This window comes from Neoarius graeffei, chromosome 16 (assembly GCF_027579695.1).
Source record: "Neoarius graeffei isolate fNeoGra1 chromosome 16, fNeoGra1.pri, whole genome shotgun sequence".
Classification (NCBI taxonomy): domain Eukaryota; kingdom Metazoa; phylum Chordata; class Actinopteri; order Siluriformes; family Ariidae; genus Neoarius; species Neoarius graeffei.
The window spans coordinates 3,979,003-4,002,654 of NC_083584.1; the positions used below are offsets into that span (position 1 = coordinate 3,979,003).

Sequence of the window (23,652 nt, forward strand, 5' to 3'; positions counted from 1 at the left end):
TGCAAAAGCACATCATCGTTATATGTTTACATTCTTCATCTACTACTCGTTAAAATTGTCCATTTGCATCTGTGTAGCCAGGCAAACTTAACTTACGGAAGGAAGCACTTGAATTAGCCTACAACCAACTAGTCTCACTGAAACTACATGTAATGTTGTCCATAGTAAGCAGTCCCCAGCATAACGTAGGCTGCAGTCATTTTTAAATCCCCGTCTGGAAACGTTGTGAATGTGTCAGTAGTTCTACTCGAACAGTAGAATGACAGCCATACAGAGAGGTGGTCAAGGGAAGACGAAATAAAATGTAGTGTTTGTGTTCTGTAGGCTAGCGCAAGCCTACTGGCTATTTGTTATGGTGATGAGTAAACTTCATGACGTGACTCGTGCTCAAAAAGCGCATTGCACTTGTATATGTTAGGTAACTTTATAAAGCGCTATTTGAACATTTAAACAAGCCAGGTGTGATATGGTGCTAGTAGGCTGTGTAATACTGTAGGGAGTTTGTCAGGACGCTTGTTGTGGGCTCAGTAATTAATTGTGTCGTGGATGCACACTTGCTTGGATAAACGGTAATGAACGAAATACATCAATTAAACTCTTAAATGTTCTTGTGCTACTTCACATTGCGCTGTAATGTACTCCACTAGTATTTATAATTCTTGCACAACTTCATCATCAGCCAACTAAATAGCCCAGGTCGCCTCCACGGGTACCGCTGGATGCACGCAAAGTGCCTGGAACATGACATTCAGGCAAAAACAGAGGATGTACGGATTATCCTTCAATTACTGGACCCAGAGAGTGTTGCGCTACGCCGTCGTCGTAGACTTCAGCGCAGACAGTACTTTTCCAAAGGACCCAATTTCATTTGGCATGTCGATTCTTATGACAAACTAAAACCGTTCGGAATCTGCATAAACGGATGCATAGACGGGTTTTCCCGTAGGATCGTCTGGCTGAAAGCCGCACACACAAGTAGTAACCCGCGAGTGATTGGCAGTTACTATGTGGATGCAGTGGAGAGGTTAGGTGGATGCCCAAGAATCGTACGAACCGATTTTGGAACTGAGAATGTGACTGTGCGAGACATCCAGAAGTTCTTCAGGCGTGACGGAGAAGACGACAGGGCAGGGGACCGAAGCTACATCTCCGGGGCCAGCGCTGTCTTTATAGAGCAACTGGCTCATCAAATGCTAATGCTACAGTGATTCTTCAAATACCCCTTCTTTTTGTATTCTGCAAAATGTGCAAAGGTCTTTGTAATAAGTAGTTAAAATATCAATGAAATAGTTGACATTGAATGAATGTGGTGTTAATATGTTAATAAACACAAAAAACAACACAATAAAAATCAGATACTGTATGTTTTATACAGTAAACCCTTTCAACAATAAAACAATTTTTTCAGTTAAACTATTTCAGCTAAATAAACAAAACAATTCAACAATAATTTCAACGTGAAGGCAATATTCATCATATAACATCCTAAGCAATCAATGTTCAAACAGTATCTCTCAATCCCTTTTAAAAGGCTGTGTTGCAACTGATTAATAAAAATTATCTAAATTTAATGAATCTTCTTAATGAATCAGAAATTGAGGAAGAGAAACTAAATTAAGTCAGCACATCAATAGTATTTGCAACCTTTGTGCTTGGGTAGATTGTCCGAGGATGCGTTCCCGTTTCCAGTTTAAGTTCCCCGGCTACTTATTTTGCATATCAACACAAGTTACACAACAGTCTATAGCTCAATACAGTGAACGTCGATGCAGAGAGAGAGAGAAAAAACACAGAAGAATGACAATAGGGCTAATCGCCTAGGAATGTATATTGAGGTATTTCACTCACGTGACCAAGTCATGTGATGCTACCATTTTGGACGGCACGGCTCGAATCGGTTTGAATGCGAGGAAGGCGACAAACGAAAAACATAAAAGAAAAAGGAGCGAGATGCAGAAAACACCTTCACTATCCAGCGACGTAGGGCATTTACAGGGCGAGCAGAGGGAGAGGTATTTGCAAAAATTGAGGTTAGCAGGCTTAGAGAACGACGTTTACCTGCTTCCACCAGGATTGTTCACTGACGTACGGAAGTACACGAAGCCCTCGTCTTAACCTGACTTCGGCCCACATGATCTGTATACCTATGTCGTTAAAAACCCATCGCCATACACAGGTATTGATCTGAAAGCGTATAAGAGTTTGGATGCCTACAAATATTTTGTGTCAGGCTGGGTAACATGCCTACATCAGCGGGTCGTCCCTGGAGCCGGTGGTCGCCATCTTATTACAGCTAAGGTTTGTTCACATTTTCATTTACTTTCGGTCCTCAGGATAAACAAAATGTTATTAAATGTCATTGAAATAACTTCTTAGTCTGTTGAGACATGGCCCGTTATAAATTTGCTGTTACCAGGCAATGACCAAGAACTGTATTATTAGGGTCGGTGTCTGTGTTGTAGCAGTGTACTAGCAACTAGCTGTTAGCACTAGCTAATGTCAACAACAGTAGCTGGTATGTTACTGTAGCAATATTTACGTTCAGTCATTTGGATGACTGTTAAAACCTTTCAGTCTCAAGTTTTTCCTTTACTGGATTTACTAGTTTACTGAGCTAGCGCGCTCGGCCAAGCCGGGAGCCATCGCGCGCTCTCCGGCCGAGCCGGGAGCCATCGCGCGCTCTCCGGCCGAGCCGGGAGCCATCGCGCGCTCTCCGGCCGAGCCGGGAGCCATCGCGCGCTCTCCGGCCGAGACGGGAGCCATCGCGCGCTCTCCGGCCGAGCCGGGAGCCATCGCGCGCTCTCCGGCCGAGCCGGGAGCCATCGCGCGCTCTCCGGCCGAGCCGGGAGCCATCGCGCGCTCGCCGGCCGAGCCGGGAGCCATCGCGCGCTAGCTCAGTAAACTAGTAAATCCAGTAAAGGAAAAACTTGAGACTGAAAGGTTTTAACAGTCATCCAAATGACTGAACGTAAATATTGCTACAGTAACATACCAGCTACTGTTGTTGACATTAGCTAGCTTGCCGTCCAAAATGGTGGACACCGGGGCGTCACGTGACCCGGTGACGTCAGGTGAAATACCTCAATAGGCTACCCCAGGTTTGTGTAGGCTAAATGTTATGACAGTGTGCTCTGAAACCTCGCCTGTCACATAGGCTACACAGTAAAATGTATTCTGATAAGACAATAAGGTGACTTGCTGTTTGTTTCTTTAACTAAAACTAGTCAAACATTTTAGCCTACTTAATAGCCTATGCATTCGCAGGAACATTTATTCGTGCCATGTGCACGTTGAAGTGCGCGTGAGGCGCACGCATGACTTTAGCTTTGAGATGAAGTCACCAAAGCATGCCTGCTTCCAAAGCATGAATCTCAGAATATGATAAATCATAACTTGGTCTATGCGTTCATCTGCAAGCGGATAGCATCCCTGAGTGCAATGTATAGTTCTACAGCCTGGTGTCTGTCATTGGGAAAACTCAAATTCAGCTCATCCATTATGGTTATAGATAGGTCAAAAACGTCTTCGTCACAAGGTAGTGCAGTAAGGAACGTGCATGCATCTTTGGCTGTTTGAAGATCAGCATTGCTTGGTGAGACCTTGAAGTCATCTGTCCCCCATAGCTGAGGCACCATAAACATGGCATTTGGGATCCCGCTGGGACAGTTTGGGTTCTTCGATGGTCGGATCCGGTGCGCATTCCAAACAGCCGTGACCTCATTCAATTCTTCCTGTAAAACAAATTGAAATGAAGATTGGAAATGGATGGCCTAAACAAAACAGGAACACATCCAGCCCCGTTTCACGGAGGGTGAGGGTTCCAAATGCAGAGCGCATGGATTCTTCACATTGAACCCAATGTGATTTTTATTGATGAGCCTACTCGGTCTCGGCTCATCAATAAAAATGCAGAAAATTAACTAGGCCTACTTTTAAGCGCTGTCTGTAACTGTGATTGCAGAGGCTACCCTTGTCACAACGGTGAGTTGGACTGTAATGCTGTGAGTAGCCTATTTATCAATCGATGGAGATCTGAGGATATGCCACCAACAGCTATAGGCTAATAGGCGAATAGCAGGTGCTGTCTGTCTGTCTGTCTGTCTGTCCCAGACAGTTGATCAGTCTGTGCATAAACATGGCAAACACTGTGTGGGGACTAGGCCTAGAAGTCATCTGTCACCCATAACTTTAAGTTTAACAAAATGATATGAACGTGTTTATCTCCGCAGCATATCATATTTATAAGAGGATGTCGTAAGTTAATTGTCTATTTTTGGGGGAAGGATGCGTTCCATTTGGGGGAGGATCTTTGCCCATGACAGTGACACAACGCATTAGGCTAGCCTACCTATGTGAACACATAACACAAATACACACCTGGATGACATTTTTAACCCTTTGGTGACTGACCCCTTGAAAATGGTTCCTCCAGGAACGATGACGTTTCAGTTGTCAAGACAACGGAAAAACTAAAATACAAAAACAGAAAGATACGTCACAATGCTCTTGTGCACAAAACAAAATGCTCTTGTATTTGTATTTTAGTTTTTCCGTTGTCTTGACAACTGAAATGTCATGGTTCCTGGAGGAACCATTTTCAAGGGGTCAGTCACCAAAGGGTTAAAGCACAATTGGACCAATGCCTTGTCCAGGAAATCACCACCAAATAGTCCCTCGTCTTTCAGCTCTCCGAAGAACTCGATCGAGTATTCAGCCCCTTGTCTACGCAACTGGCCCCACCAAGATTCAATACGCTGATTTGCAGCGCTGGCCCCGGAGATGTAGCTTCGGTCCCCTGCCCTGTCGTCTTCTCCGTCATGCCTGAAGAACTTCTGGATGTCTCGCACAGTCACATTCTCAGTTCCAAAATCAGTTCGTACGATTCTCGGGCATCCACCTAACCTCTCCACTGCATCCACATAGTAACTGCCAATCACTCGCGGGTTACTACTTGTGTGTGCGGCTTTCAGCCAGACGATCCTACGGGAAAACCCGTCTATGCATCCGTTTATGCAGATTCCGAACGGTTTTAGTTTGTCATAAGAATCGACATGCCAAATGAAGTTGGGTCCTTTGGAAAAGTACTGTCTGCGCTGAAGTCTACGACGACGGCGTAGCGCAACACTCTCTGGGTCCAGTAATTGAAGGATAATCCGTACATCCTCTGTTTTTGCCTGAATGCCATGTTCCAGGCACTTTGCGTGCATCCAGCGGTACCCGTGGAGGCGACCTGGGCTATTTAGTTGGCTGATGATGAAATCTATAGTCGTTCCTAGGTCAGAAAAACTACGACGGCAAAGCCCATTCTCTCTCAGAACTCTCTTGAGGTGTCTCAGACTTATAATAAAGCCATGTTGGGATGCAAGTGCATCCAGGATTTCTGTGTATCTGAGTCCAATATTAAAATATAATAAAATAGCGTCTAGTATTTCCGGCGCTACCATGGTGAGCTACAGCCTGTGTGTACATGTGTGTGTGTGTAGGCAACGAGATCAACGAAAACAAGGATATTGTGGGAATATTTTAATAAATCGAGGGAACGACATAGGATATCATTCCCACGCCTTGGATATAAACCGAGGTAACGCGTTTTAAGACGTTCCCTCACTTTTTAATAACCCGTGCGCACATCTTTATAACTCGAGCGCACGTATTAATATCTCGTGCACATGCCTTAATGAAAGCAAGGGAACGATTTGTAACTCGTCCCCTCACTTTTAACTACCCGAGCGCACGCCTTAACGCAAAGCATGCACACGGGTTATAACTCGTGCGCGCGCATTATTATCTCGTGTACACGCCTTATAAGTCGTTCCCATGCTTTGTTATTTTTTTATTCACCATGTCCCCTCTACGGCTCCGTACATTTACCTCAGATATGTTGAAAAATTAATGAGAAAATACCTACATTACACCGTAATAACATTTAGCATCAAATTACTAACACAATGACAGTGGGAATGACATAGAGACATCCAGAACGTCAACATTTACCTCAGAAGTGTTGCAAAATTATTACGAAAATACTTAAATTACACTGTAATTACACTTAACATCAAACTGCTAACACAGTGACAGTGGGAATGACACAGAATTACCTACAACATTAAAAATTATTTCAGATATGTTGAAAAATTAATAAGAAATTACCTACATTACACTGTAATAACATTTAGCATAAAACTGCTAACACAGTGACAGTGGAAATGACAGAGTCGTACAGAACGTCAACATTTACCTCAGATGTGTTGAAAAATTATTACGAAAATACTTAAATTACACTGTAATTACACTTAACTTCAAACTGCTAACACAGTGACAGTGGAAATGACAGAATTACCTACAATGTTAACACTTACCACAGATATGTTGAAAAATTAATAAGAAAATACGTACATTACACTGTAATTACACTTAACTTCAAACTGCTAACACAGTGACAGTGGAAATGACACAGAATTACCTACAATGTTAATATTTACCGTACCACAGATATGTTGAAAAATTAATAAGAAAATAACGACATTACACTGTAATAACATTTAGCATCAAACTGCTAACACAGTGACAGTGGAAATGAAACAGAGTCATCCCGAACATCAACATTTACCTTAGATGTGTTGAAAAATTATTACGAAAATATTTAAATTACACTGTAATAACATTTAGCATCAAACTGCTAACACAGCGAGCATGGAAATGCCACAGAATTACCTACAATGTTAACATTTACCTTAGATATGTTGAAAAATTAATAAGAAAATACCTAAACTATACTGTAATAACATTTACGGTATCATGAAACTGCTAACACAGTGATAGTGGAAATGACAGGAGTCATCCAGAACATCAACATTTACCTCAGACATGTTGAAAAATTACAAAAATACTTAAATTACACTGTAATGACACTTAACATCAAACTGCTAACACAGTGACAGTGGGAATGACAAAGTCATCCCGAACGTCAACATTTACCTCAGACGTGTTGAAAAATTACAAAAATACTTAAATTACACTGTAATTACACTTAACATCAAACTGCTAACACAGTGACAGTGGAAATGACACAAAATTACTTACAATGTAAACATTTACCTCAGATATGTGGAAAAATTAAGAAGAAAATACCTACATTAAACTGTAATAACATTTGGCATCAAACTACTAAAAAAGTGACAGTGGAAATGACAGAGTCATCCATAACATCAACATTTACCTCAGATGTGTTGAAAAATTATTACGAAAATACTTAAATTACACTCTAATTACACTTAACTTCAAACTGCTAACACAGTGAGAGTGGAAATGACACAGAATTACCTACAATGTTAACATTTTCCTCTGATATGTTGAAAAATTAACAAGAAAATACCTACATTACACTGTAATAACATTTAGCATAAAACTGCTAACACAGTGACAGTGGAAATGACAGCGAGTCATCCCGAACGTCAACATTTACCTCAGATGTGTTGAAAAATTATTACGAAAATACTTAAATTACACTGTAATTACAGTTAACATCAAACTGCTAACACAGTGCCAGTGGACATGACAAAGTCATCCCGAACATCAACATTTACCTCAGATGTGTTGAAAAATTAAAAGGAAAATATTTAAATTACACTGTAATAACATTTAGCATCAAACTGCTAACACAGCGAGCATGTAAATGCCACAGAATTACCTACAATGTTTACATTTACCTCAGAAATGTTGAACAATTAATAAAAAAATACCTACATTACACTGTAATAACATTTAGCATCAAACTGCTAACACAGTGCCAGTGGAAATGACATAGAGTCATCCAGAACGTCAACATTTACCTCAGATGTGTTGAAAAATTAAAAGGAAAATATTTAAATTACACTGTAATAACATTTAGCATCAAACTGCTAACACAGTGACAGTGGAAATGAAAGAGTCATCCAGAACGTCAACATTTACCTCAGATATGTTGAAAAATTTACAAGAAAATAAAATTTAGCATCAAACTGCTAATACAGTGACAGTAGAAATGACATAGAGTCATCCCGAACGTCAACATTTACCTCAGATGTGTTGAAAAATTATTACGAAAATACTTAAATTACACTGTAATTACACTTAACATCAAACTGCCAACACAGTGACAGTGGAAATGACATGGAGTCATCCAGGACGTCAACATTTACCTCAGATGTGTTGAGAAATTATTACGAAAATACTTAAATTACACTGTAATTACACTTAACATCAAACTGCTAACACAGTGACAGTGGAAATGACAGAGTAATCCAGAACGTAAACATTTACCTCAGATGTGTTGAGAAATTAATAAGAAAATACTTATATTACACTGTAATTACACTTAGCATCAACCTGCTAACACAGTGACAGTGAAAATGACACAGAATTACCTACAATGTTAACATTTACCTCAGATATGTTGAAAAATTAATAAGTAAATACCTACATTACACTGTAATAACATTTAGCATCAAACTGCTAACACAGTGACAGTGGAAATGACAGAGTCATCCAGAACGTCAACATTTACCTCAAATATGTTGAAAAATTTACAAGAAAATAACATTTAGCATCAAACTGCTAACACAATGACAGTGGAAATGACATAGAGTCATCCCGAACGTCAACATTTACCTCAGATGTGTTGAAAAATTATTACGAAAATACTTAAATTACACTGTAATTACACTTAACATCACACTGCCAACACAGTGACAGTGGAAATGACATAGAGTCATCCAGAACGTCAACATTTACCTCAGATGTGTTGAGAAATTATTACGAAAATACTTAAATTACACTGTAATTACACTTAACATCAAACTTTTAACACAGTGACAGTGGAAATGAAACAGAATAACGTACAATGTTAACATTTACCTCAGATATGTTGAAAAATTAATAAGAAAATACCTACATTACACTGTAATAACATTTGGCAGCAAACTGCTAACACAGTGACAGTGGAAATGACATATGGCCCTTTTCCACTACCCTTTTTCAGCTCACTTCAGCTCGCTTCAGCTCACTTCAGCCCGACACGGCTCGCGTTTCGACTACCAAAGAACAGCACGACTCAGCTCGCTTCAGCCCTGCTTAGCCCCTAAAACTCGCACCGTTTTGGAGTGGGGCTGAAGCGAGCCAAAGCGAGCCGAGTGAGGCTGGGGGCGTGAGCAGACACTCCCCTGTGCACTGATTGGTGAGGAGGAGTGTCCTCACATGCCCAAACACGCCCCGCGAGCACACTGGGATCTGTAAACACCATAAACCCGGAAGAAGAATAATTACAAATTACGAGAATTTCTGAAGCCTTAAGCGCCTTGCCTCATCTATACACTCTTGCCAGTATCTGTTGGTGTTGTCGGTGACAACAAGCCACAGAACCAAGACCAGCAGCACTAACGACTCCATGTCCTCCATGTTTATTGTTTACTATTCGGGTTGTGAGACTACCGCTTAAAAGCTCACTGATGTCACTGTTTGCGCTGCTTAACGACATCACGTGACGTCCACCCACTTTCGCGAACTCCACCCAATGAATCCACCCACTGCCAGCCAGCACGGTTCAGCGCGGTTGCAGTCGAAATGCAACCCCAACAGCCCCGCTCAGCACAACTGAGCACGGCATGGCTCAGCCCGACTCAGCCGCGTTTGTAGTGGAAAAGCGGCATTAGAGTCATCCAGAACGTCAACATTTACCTTAGATGTGTTGAAAAATTGATACGAAAATCCTTAAATTACACTGTAATTACACTTACCATCAAACTGCTAACACAGTGACAGTGGAAATGACACAGAATTACTTACAATGTTAACATTTACCTCAGATATGTTGAAAAATTAATAAGAAAATACCTACATTACATTAAACTGCTAACACAGTGACAATGGAAATGACATAGAATCATCCAGAACATCAACATTTACCTCAGATATGTTGAAAAATTAATAAGAAAATACCTACATTACAGTGTAATAACATTTAGCATCAAACTGCTAACACAGTGACAGTGGAAATGACAGAGTCATCGAGAACGTCAACATTTACCTCAGATGTGTTGAAAAATTGTTACGATAATACTTAAATTACACTGTAATTACACTTAACATCACACTGCTAACACAGTGACAGTGGAAATGACACAGAATTACATACAATATTAACATTTACCTCAGATAGGTTGAAAAATTAATAAGAAAATACCTACATTACATTAAACTGCTAACACAGTGACAGTGGAAATGACAGAGTCATCCAGAACGTCAACATTTACATCAGATGTGTTGAAAAAATGTTACGAGAATACTTAAATTACACTGTAATAACATTTAGCATCAAACTGCTAACAGAGTGACAGTGGAAATGACATAGAGTCATCCAGAATGTCAACATTTACCTCAGATGTGTTGAAAAATTATTATGAAAATATTTAAATTACACTGTAATTACACTTATCTTCAAACTGCTAACACAGTGACAGTGGAAATGACACAGAATTACCTACAATGTTAACATTTACCTCAGATATGTTGAAAAATTAATAAGAAAATACCGACATTACACTGTAATAACATTAACCATCAAACTGCTAACACAGTGACAATGGAAATGACACAGAGTCATCCCGAACATCATCATTTACTTCAGATGTGTTGAAAAATTAATACGAAAATACTTAAATTACACTGTAATTACACTTAACATCAAACTGCTAACACAGTGACAGTGGAAATGACACAGAATTACCTACAATGTTAACATTTACCTCAGATATGTTGAAAAATTAATAAGTAAATACCTACATTACACTGTAATAACATTTAGCATCAAACTGCTAACACAGTGACAGTGGAAATGACATAGAGTCATCCCGAACGTCAACATTTACCTCAGATGTGTTGAAAAATTATTACGAAAATACTTAAATTACACTGTAATTACACTTAATATCAAACTGCCAACACAGTGACAGTGGAAATGACATAGAGTCATCCAGGACGTCAACATTTACCTCAGATGTGTTGAGAAATTATTACAAAAATACTTAAATTACACTGTAATTACACTTAACTTCAAACTGCTAACACAGTGACAGTGGAAATGACACAGAATTACCTACAATGTTAACATTTACCTCAGATATGTTGAAAAATTAATAAGAAAATACTTACATTACACTGTAATAACATTTAGCATCAAACTGCTAACACAGGGACAGTGGAAATGAGAGAGTCATCCAGAACGTCAACATTTACCTCAGATGTGTTGAAAAATTGTTACGAAAATACTTAAATTACACTGTAATTACACTTAACATAACTGTTAACACAGTGACAGTGGAAATGGAACAGAATTATGTACAATGTTAACATTTACCTCAGATATGTTGAAAAATTAATAAGAAAATACGTACATTACACTGTAATAACATTTAGCATCAAACTGCTAACACAGTGACAGTGGAAATGACATAGAGTCATCCCAAACATCAACATTTACCTCAGATGTGTTGAAAAATTGTTATGAAAATACTTAAATTACACTGTAATTACACTTCACATCAAACTGCTAACACAGTGAGAGTGGAAATGACAGAACTACCTACAATGTTAACATTTACCTCAGATATGTTGAAAAATTAATAAGAAAATACCTACATTACAATGTAATAACATTTAGCATCAAAATGCTAACAGAGTGACAGTGGAAATGACACAGAATTACCTATAATGTTAACATTTACCTCAGTTATGTTGAAAAATTATTACAAAAATACTTAAATTACACTGTAATTACACTTAACATCAAACTGCTCACACAGTGACAGTGGAAATGACACAGAACTACCGACAATGTTAACATTTACCTCAGATATGTTGAAAAATTAATAAGAAAATACATACATTACACTGTAATAACATTTAGCATCAACCTGCTAACACAGCGAGCATGGAAATGCCACAGAATTACCTACAATGTTAACATTTACCTTAGATATGTCGAAAAATTCATAAGAAAATACCTAGATTACAGTGTAATAACATTTAGCATCAAACTGCTAAGAGAGTGACAGTGGAGACAGAGTCATCCAGAACGTAAACATTTACCTCAGATATGTTGAAAAATTTACAAGAAAATAACATTTAGCATCAAACTGCTAACACAGTGACAGTGGAAATGACATAGAGTCATCCCGAACGTCAACATTTACCTCAGATGTGTTGAAAAATTAAAAGGAAAATATTTAAATTACATTGTAATACCATTTAGCATCAAACTGCTAACACAGGGAGCATGGAAATGCCACAGAATTACCTACATTGTTTACATTTACCTCGGATATGTCAAAAAATTAATAAGAAAATACCTACATTACACTGTAATAACATTTAGCATCAAACTGCTAACAGAGTGACACTGGAAATGCCAGAGTCATCCCGAACGTCAACATTTACCTCAGATGTATTGAAAAATTATTACTAAAATATTTAAATTACACTGTAATTACACTTAACATCAACCTGCTAACACAGTGACAGTGGAAATGACACAGAATTACCTACAATGTTAACATTTACCTCAGATATGTTGAAAAATTAACAAGTAAATACCTACATTACACTGTAATAACATTTAGCATCAAACTGCTAACACAGTGACAGTGGAAATGACATAGAGTCATCCCGAACGTCAACATTTACCTCAGATGTGTTGAAAAATTATTACAAAAATACTTAAATTACACTGTAATTACACTTAACATCAAACTGCCAACACAGTGACAGTGGAAATGACATAGAGTCATCGAGGACGTCAATATTTAATTCAGATGTGTTGAGAAATTATTACGAAAATACTTAAATTGCACTGTAATTACACTTAACTTCAAACTGTTAACACAGTGACAGTGGAAATGACACAGAATTACCTACAATGAAACATTTATTCAGATATGTTGAAAAATTAATAAGAAAATACCTACATTACACTGTAATAACATTTAGCATCAAACTGCTAACACAGTGACAGTGGAAATGACAGAGTCATCCAGAACGTCAACATTTACCTCAGATGTGTTGAAAAAATGTTACGAGAATACTTAAATTACACTGTAATATCATTTAGCATCAAACTGCTAACAGAGTGACAGTGGAAATGACATAGAATTACGTGCAATGTTAACAATTACCTCAGATATGTTGAAAAATTAATAAGAAAATACCTACATTACATTAAACTGCTAACACAGTGACAGTGGAAATGACATAGAGTCATCCAGAACGTCAACTTTACCTCAGATGTGTTGAAAAATTATTACAAAAATACTTAAATTACACTGTAATTACACTTAACATCAAACTGCTAACACAGTGACAGTGGAAATGACACAGAATTACTTACAATGTTAACATTTACCTCAGATATGTTGAAAAATTAATAGGAAAAGACCTACATTACACTGTAATAACATTTAGCATCAAACTGCTAACACAGTGACAGTGGAAATGACAGAGTCATCCAGAACGTCAACATTTACCTCAGATGTGTTGAGAAATTATTACGAAAATACTAAAATTACACTGTAATTACACTTAACTTCAAACTGCTAACACAGTGACAGTGGAAATGACACAGAATTACCTACAATGTTAAGATTTACTTCAGATATGTTGAAAAATTAATAAGAAAATACCTACATTACATTAAACTGCTAACACAGTGACAATGGAAATGACATAGAATCATCCAGAACATCAACATTTACCTCAGATATGTTGAAAAATTAATAAGAAAATACCTACATTACACTGTAATAACATTTAGCATCAAACTGCTAACACAGTGACAGTGGAAATGACAGAGTCATCCAGAACATCAACATTTACCTCAGATATGTTGAAAAATTAATAGGAAAAGACCTACATTACACTGTAATAACATTTAGCATCAAACTGCTAACACAGTGACAGTGGAAATGACAGAGTCATCGAGAACGTCAACATTTACCTCAGATGTGTTGAAAAATTGTTACGATAATACTTAAATTACACTGTAATTACACTTAACATCAAACTGCTAACACAGTGACAGTGGAAATGACACAGAATTACGTACAATATTAACATTTACCTCAGATATGTTGAAAAATTAATAAGAAAATACCTACATTACATTAAACTGCTAACACAGTGACAGTGGAAATGACACAGTCATCCAGAACGTCAACATTTACATCAGATGTGTTGAAAAAATGTTACGAGAATACTTAAATTACACTGTAATAACATTTAGCATCAAACTGCTAACAGAGTAACAGTGGAAATGACATAGAGTCATCCAGAACGTCAACATTTACCTCAGATGTGTTGAAAAATTATTATGAAAATACTTAAATTACACTGTAATTACACTTATCTTCAAACTGCTAACACAGTGACAGTGGAAATGACACAGAATTACCTACAATGTTAACATTTACCTCAGATATGTTGAAAAATTAATAAGAAAATACCGACATTACACTGTAATAACATTTACCATCAAACTGCTAACACAGTGACAATGGAAATGACACAGAGTCATCCCGAACATCATCATTTACTTCAGATGTGTTGAAAAATTATTACGAAAATACTTAAATTACACTGTAATTACACTTAACATCAAACTGCTAACACAGTGACAATGGAAATGACACAGAATTACCTACAATGTTAACATTTACCTCAGATATGTTGAAAAATTAACAAGTAAATACCTACATTACACTGTAATAACATTTAGCATCAAACTGCTAACACAGTGACAGTGGAAATGACATAGAGTCATCCCGAACATCATCATTTACTTCAGATGTGTTGAAAAATTATTACGAAAATACTTAAATTACACTGTAATTACACTTAACATCAAACTGCTAACACAGTGACAATGGAAATGACACAGAATTACCTACAATGTTAACATTTACCTTAGATATGTTGAAAAATTAACAAGTAAATACCTACATTACACTGTAATAACATTTAGCATCAAACTGCTAACACAGTGACAGTGGAAATGACATAGAGTCATCCCGGACGTCAACATTTACCTCAGATGTGTTGAAAAATTATTACGAAAATACTTAAATTACACTGTAATTACACTTAACATCAAACTGCCAACACAGTGACAGTGGAAATGACATAGAGTCATCGAGGACGTCAATATTTAACTCAGATGTGTTGAGAAATTATTACGAAAATACTTAAATTACACTGTAATTACACTTAACTTCAAACTGTTAACACAGTGACAGTGGAAATGACACAGAATTACCTACAATGAAACATTTACTTCAGATATGTTGAAAAATTAATAAGAAAATACCTACATTACACTGTAATAACATTTAGCATCAAACTGCTAACACAGTGACAGTGGAAATGACATAGAGTCATCCAGAACGTCAACATTTACCTCAGATGTGTTGAAAAATTGTTACGAAAATACTTAAATTACACTGTAATTACACTTAACATCAAACTGCTAACACAGTGACAGTGGAAATGACACAGAAATACGTACAATGTTAACATTTACCTCTAATATGTTGAAAAATTAATAAGAAAATACCTACATTACATTAAACTGCTAACACAGTGACAGTGGAAATGACATAGAGTCATCCAGAATGTCAACATTTACCTCAGATGTGGTGAAAAAATGTTACGAGAATACTTAAATTACACTGTAATAACATTTAGCATCAAACTGCTAACACAGTGACAGTGGAAATGACATAGAATCATCCAGAACATCAATATTTACCTCAGATATGTTGAAAAATTAATAAGAAAATACCTACATTACATTAAACTGCTAACACAGTGACAGTGGAAATGACATAGAGTCATCCAGAACGTCAACATTTACCTCAGATGTGTTGAAAAATTATTACAAAAATACTTAAATTACACTGTAATTACACTTAACATCAAACTGCTAACACAGTGACAGTGGAAATGACACAGAATTACCTACAATGTTAACATTTACTTCAGATATGTTGAAAAATTAATAAGAAAATATCTACATTACACTGGAATAACATTTAGCATCAAACTGCTAACACTGACAGTGGAAATGACATAGAGTCATTCAGAACGTCAACATTTACCTCAGATGTGTTGAAAAATTGTTACGAAAATACTTAAATTACACTGTAATTACACTTAACATCAAACTGCTAACACAGTGACAGTGGAAATGACACAGAATTACGTACAATGTTAACATTTACCTCTGATATGTTGAAAAATTAATAAGAAAATACCTACATTACATTAAAATGCTAACACAGTGACAGTGGAAATGACAGAGTCATCCAGAATGTCAACATTTACCTCAGATATGTTGAAAAATTAATAAGAAAATAACTACATTACATTAAACTGCTAACACAGTGACAGTGGAAATGACATAGAGTCATCCAGAACGTCAACATTTACCTCAGATGTGTTGAAAAAATGTTACAAGAATAATTAAATTACACTGTAATAACATTTAGCATCAAACTGCTAACAGAGTGACTGTGGAAATGACAGAGTCATCCAGAACGTCAACATTTACCTCAGATATGTTGAAAAATTAATAAGAAAATAACTACATTACATTAAACTGCTAACACAGTGACAGTGGAAATGACATAGAGTCATCCAGAACGTCAACATTTACCTCAGATGTGTTGAAAAATTGTTGCGATAATACTTAAATTACACTGTAATTACACTTTACATCAAACTGCTAACACAGTGACAGTGGAAATGACACAGAATTACGTACAATGTTAAAATTTACCTCAGATATGTTGAAAAATTAATAAGAAAATACCTAAAGTACACTGTAATAACATTTAGCATCAAACTGCTAACACAGTGACAGTGGAAATGACATAGAATCATCCAGAACATCAACATTTACCTCAGATATGTTGAAAAATTAATAAGAAAAAACCTACATTACATTAAACTGCTAACACACTGACAGTGGAAATGACATAGAGTCATCCAGACCGTCAACATTTACCTCAGATGTGTTGAAAAATTTTTATCAAAACACTTAAATTACACTGTAATTACACTTATCTTCAAACTGCTAACACAGTGACAGTGGAAATGACACAGAATTACCTACAATGTTAACATTTACCTCAGATATGTTGAAAAAATAATAAGAAAATACCGACATTACACTGTAATAACATTTAGCATCAAAATGCTAACACAGTGACAGTGGAAATGACATAGAGTCATCCTGAACGTCAACATTTACCTCAGATGTGTTGAAAAATTATTACGAAAATACTTAAATTACACTGTAATTACACTTAACATCAAACTGCTAACACAGTGAAAGTGGAAATGACACAGAATTACCTACAATGTTAACATTTACCTCAGATATGTTGAAAAATTAATGAGAAAATACCTAATAACATTTAGCATCAAACTGCTAACACAGTGACAGTGGAAATGACATAGAATCATCCAGAACATCAACATTTACCTCAGATATGTTGAAAAATTATTATCAAAACACTTAAATTACACTGTAATTACACTTATCTTCAAACTGCTAACACAGTGACAGTGGAAATGACACAGAATTACCTACAATGTTAACATTTACCTCAGATATGTTGAAAAATTAATAAGAAAATACCGACATTACACTGTAATAACATTTAGCATCAAACTGCTAACACAGTGACAATGGAAATGACACAGAGTCATCGCGAACATCATCATTTACTTCAGATGTGTTGAAAAATTATTACGAAAATACTTAAATTACACTGTAATTACACTTAACATCAAACTGCTAACACAGTGACAGTGGAAATGACACAGAATTACCTACAATGTTAACATTTTCCTCAGATATGTTGAAAAATTAATAAGAAAATACGGACATTACCCTGTAATAACATTTAGCATTAAACTGCTAACACAGTGACAGTGGAAATGACACAGAGTCATCCCGAACATCAACATTTACCTCAGATGCATTGAAAAATTATTACGAAAATATTTAAATTACACTGTAATTACACTTAACAAAAAACTGCTAACACAGTGACAGTGGAAATGACAGAGTAATCCAGAACGTAAACATTTACCTCAGATGTGTTGAAAAATTATTACGAAAATACTTAAATTACACTGCAATTACACTTAACATCAAACTGTGTTGAAAAATTAAAAGGAAAATATTTAAATTACACTGTAATAACATTTAGCATCAAACTGCTAACACAGCGAGCATGGAAATGCCTACATTGTTAACATTTACCTCAGATATGTCAAAAAATTAATAAGAAAATACCTACATGACAGTGTAATAACATTTAGCATAAAACTGCTAACAGAGTGACACTGGAAATGCCAGAGTCATCCATAACGTTAACATTTACCTCAGATGTGTTTAAAAATTAATAAGAAAATACGTACATTACACTGTAGTAACATTTAGCATCAAACTGCTAACACAGGGACAGTGCAAAAGACATAGAGTCATCCAGAACGTCAACATTTACCTCAGATATGTTGAAAAATTAATAAGAAAATACCGACATTACACTGTAATTACACTTAACATCAAACTGCTAACACAGTGACAGTGGAAATGACACAGAATTACCTACAATGTTAACATTTACCTCAGATATGTTGAAAAATTAATAAGAAAATATGGACATTACCCTGTAATAACATTTAGCATCAAACTGCTAACACAGTGACAGTGGAAATGACACAGAATTACCTACAATGTTAACATTTACCTCAGATATGTTGAAAAATTAATAAGAAAATATGGACATTACCCTGTAATAACATTTAGCATCAAACTGCTAATACAGTGACAGTGGAAATGACACAGAGTCATCCCGAACATCAACATTTACCTCAGATGCATTGAAAAATTATTACGAAAATATTTAAATTACACTGTAATTACACTTAACAAAAAACTGCTAACACAGTGACAGTGGAAATGACAGAGTAATCCAGAACGTAAACATTTACCTCAGATGTGTTGAAAAATTATTACGAAAATACTTAAATTACACTGCAATTACACTTAACATCAAACTGTGTTGAAAAATTAAAAGGAAAATATTTAAATTACACTGTAATAACATTTAGCATCAAAGTGCTAACACAGCGAGCATGGAAATGCCACAGAATTACCTACATTGTTAACATTTACCTCAGATATGTTGAAAAATTTACAAGAAAATAACATTTAGCATCAAACTGCTAACACAGTGACAGTGGAAATGACACAGAATTACGTACAATGTTAACATTTACCTCAGATATGTTGAAAAATTAATAAGAAAATACCTACATTACACTGTAATAACATTTAGCATCAAACTGCTAACACAGTGACAGTGGAAATGACATAGAATTATCCAGAACATCAACATTTACCTCAGATATGTTGAAAAATTATTACAAAAATACTTAAATTACACTGTAGTTACACTTAATATCAAACTACTAACACAGTGACAGTGGAAATGACACAGAACTACCTACAATGTTAACATTTACCTCAGATATGTTGAAAAATTAATAAGAAAGTACCTACATTACACTGTAATAACATTTAGCATTAAACTGCTAACAGAGTGACAGTGGAAATGACACAGAATTACCTATAATGTTAACATTGACCTCAGATATGTTGAAAAATTATTACAAAAATACTTAAATTACACTTTAATTACACTTAACATCAAACTGCTAACACAGTGACAGTGGAAATTACACAGAATTACTTACAATGTTAACATTTACCTCAGATATGTTCAAAAATTAATAGGAAAAGACCTACATTACACTGTAATAACATTTAGCATCAAACTGCTAACACAGTGACAGTGGAAATGACATAGAATCATCCAGAACATCAACATTTACCTCAGATATGTTGAAAAATTATTACAAAAATACTTAAATTACACTGTAATTACACTTAACATCAAACTGCTAACACAGTGACAGTGGAAATGATACAGAACTACCTACAATGTTAACATTTACCTCAGATATGTTGAAAAATTAATAAGAAAATACCTACATTACACTGTAATAACATTTAGCATCAAACTGCTAACAGAGTGACAGTGGAAATTACACAGAATTACCTATAATGTTAACATTTACCTCAGATATGTTGAAAAATTATGACAAAAATACTTAAGTTACACTGTAATTAGACTTAACATCAAACTGCTAACACAGTGACAGTGGAAATGACAGAACTACGTACAATGTTAACATTTACCTCAGATATGTTGAAAAATTAATAAGAAAATACATACATTACACTGTAATAATATTTAGCATCAAACTGCTAACACAGCAAGCATGGAAATGCCACAGAATTACCTACAATGTTAACATTTACCTTAGATATGTCGAAAAATTCATAAGAAAATACCTACATTCCACTGTAATAACATTTAGCATCAAACTGCTAACACAGTGACAGTGGAAATGACACAGAATTACCTATAATGTTAACATTTACCTCAGATATGTTGAAAAATTAATAAGAAAATACCTACATTACACTGTAATAACATTTAACATAAAACTGCAAACAGAGTGACAGTGGAAATGACAGAGTCATCCAGAACGTCAACATTTACCTCAGATGTGTTGAAAAATTAAAAGGAAAATATTTAAATTACACTGTAATAACATTTAGCATCAAACTGCTAACACAGCGAGCATGGAAATGCCACAGAATTACCTACATTGTTAACATTTACCTCAGATATGTCGAAAAATTAATAAGAAAATACCTACATTACAGTGTAATAACATTTAGCATAAAACTGCTAACAGAGTGACACTGGAAATGCCAGAGTCATCCAGAACGTTAACATTTACCTCAGATGTGTTGAAAAATTTACAAGAAACTAACATTTAGCATCAAACTGCTAACACAGTGACAGTGGAAATGACATAGAGTCATCCTGAACGTCAACATTTACCTCAGATGTGTTGAAAAATTATTACGAAAATACTTAAATTACACTGTAATTACACTTAACATCAAACTGCCAACACAGTGACAGTGGAAATGACATAGAGTCATCCTGAACGTCAACATTTACCTCAGATGTGTTGAGAAATTATTACGAAAATACTTAAATTACACTGTAATTACACTTAACTTCAAACTGCTAACACAGTGACAGTGGAAATGACACAGAATTACCTACAATGTTAACATTTACCTCAGATATGTTGAAAAATTAATGAGAAAATACCTAATAACATTTACCATCAAACTGCTAACACAGTGACAGTGGAAATGACAGAGTCATCCCGAACGTCAACATTTACCTCAGATGTGTTGAAAAATTATTACGAAAATACTTAAATTACACTGTAATTACACTTAACATCAAACTGCCAACACAGTGACAGTGGAAATGACATAGAGTCATCCAGGACGTCAACATTTACCTCAGATGTGTTGAGAAATTATTACGAAAATACTTAAATTACACTGTAATTACACTTAACTTCAAACTGCTAACACAGTGACAGTGGAAATGACACAGAATTACCTACAATGTTAACATTTACCTCAGATATGTTGAAAAATTAATGAGAAAATACCTACATTACACTGTAATAACATTTAGCATCAAACTGCTAACACAGGGAGAGTGGAAATGACAGAGTCATCCAGAACGTCAACATTTACCTCAAATGTGTTGAAAAATTTTTACGAAAATACTTAAATTACACTGTAATTACACTTAACATCAAACTGCTAACACAGTGACAGTGGAAATGACACAGAACTACCTACAATATTAACATTTACCTCGGATATGTTGAAAAATTAATAAGAAAATACCTACATTACACTGTAATAACATTTAGCATCAAACTGCTAACAGAGTGACAGTGGAAATGATACAGAATTACCTACAATGTTAACATTTACCTCAGATATGTTGAAAAATTATTACAAAAATACTTAAATTACACTGTAATTACACTTAACATCAAACTGCTAACATAGTGACAGTGGAAATGACACAGAACTACCTACAATGTTAACATTTACCTCAGATATGTTGAAAAATTAATAAGAAAATACATACATTACACTGTAATAACATTTAGCATCAAACTGCTAACACAGCGAGCATGGAAATGCCACAGATTTACCTACAACGTTAACATTTACCTTAGATATGTCGAACAATTCATAAGAAAATACCTACATTACACTAGAATAACATTTAGCATCAAACTGCTAACACAGCGAGCATGGAAATGCCACAGAATTACCTACAATGTTAACATTTACCTTAGATATGTCGAAAAATTCATAAGAAAATACCCACATTACACTGTAATAACATTTAGCATCAAACTGCTAACAGAGTGACAGTGGAAATGACAGAGTCATCCAGAACGTCAACATTTACCTCAGATGTGTTGAAAAATTAAAAGGAAAATATTTAAATTACACTGTAATAACATTTAGCATCAAACTGCTAACACAGCGAGCATGGAAATGCCACAGAATTACCTACATTGTTAACATTTACCTCAGATATTTCGAAAAATTAATAAGAAAATACCTACATTACACTGTAATAACATTTAGCATACAACTACTTACAGAGTGACACTGGAAATGCCAGAGTCATCCAGAACGTTAACATTTACCTCAGATGTGTTGAAAAATTATTACGAAAATATTTAAATTACACTGTAATTACAGTTAACATCAAACTGCTAACACAGTGACAGTGGAAATGACACAGAATTACCTACAATGTTAACATTTACCTCAGATATGTTGAAAAATTAATAAGAAAATACCTACATTACACTGTAATAACATTTAGCATACAACTGCTAACAGAATGACACTGGAAATGCCAGAGTCATCCAGAACATCAACATTTACCTCAGATATGTTGAAAAATTACAAAAATACTTAAATTACACTGTAATTACACTTAACATCAAACTGCTAACACAGTGACAGTGACGCACAGACCAAACATTAATACACCCATATCATTACACACAGACCAAACATTAATACGCCCATATCATTACACACAGACCAAACATTAATACACCCATATCATTACATACAGACCAACCATTAATACACCCATATCATTACACACAGACCAAACATTAATACACCCATATCATTACACACAGACCAAACATTAATACACCCATATCATTACACACAGACCAAACATTAATACGCCCCTATCATTACATACAGACCAAACATTAATACGCCCCTATCATTACATACAGACCAAACATTAATACACCCATATCATTACACACAGACCAAACATTAATACACCCATATCATTACACACAGACCAAACATTAATACGCCCATATCATTACACACAGACCAAACATTAATACACCCATATCATTACACACAGACCAAACATTAATACGCCCATAACATTAATACGCCCATAACATTAATACGCCCATATCATTACACACAGACCAAACATTAATACACCCATATCATTAATACGCCCATATCATTACACACAGACC

General features: G+C 35.5%; 1 protein-coding gene and 1 pseudogene across 28 annotated transcripts in view; one reads left to right on the plus strand and one right to left on the minus strand.

Moving 5' to 3' along the window:
- LOC132900331 (NACHT, LRR and PYD domains-containing protein 12-like) overlaps positions 1-23,652 on the plus strand; it is a 664,923-nt gene that overhangs the window by 291,900 nt on the left and 349,371 nt on the right. The window lies entirely within an intron of this gene.
- Positions 1-23,652, minus strand: part of LOC132900998 (uncharacterized) — a 60,890-nt pseudogene that overhangs the window by 19,624 nt on the left and 17,614 nt on the right.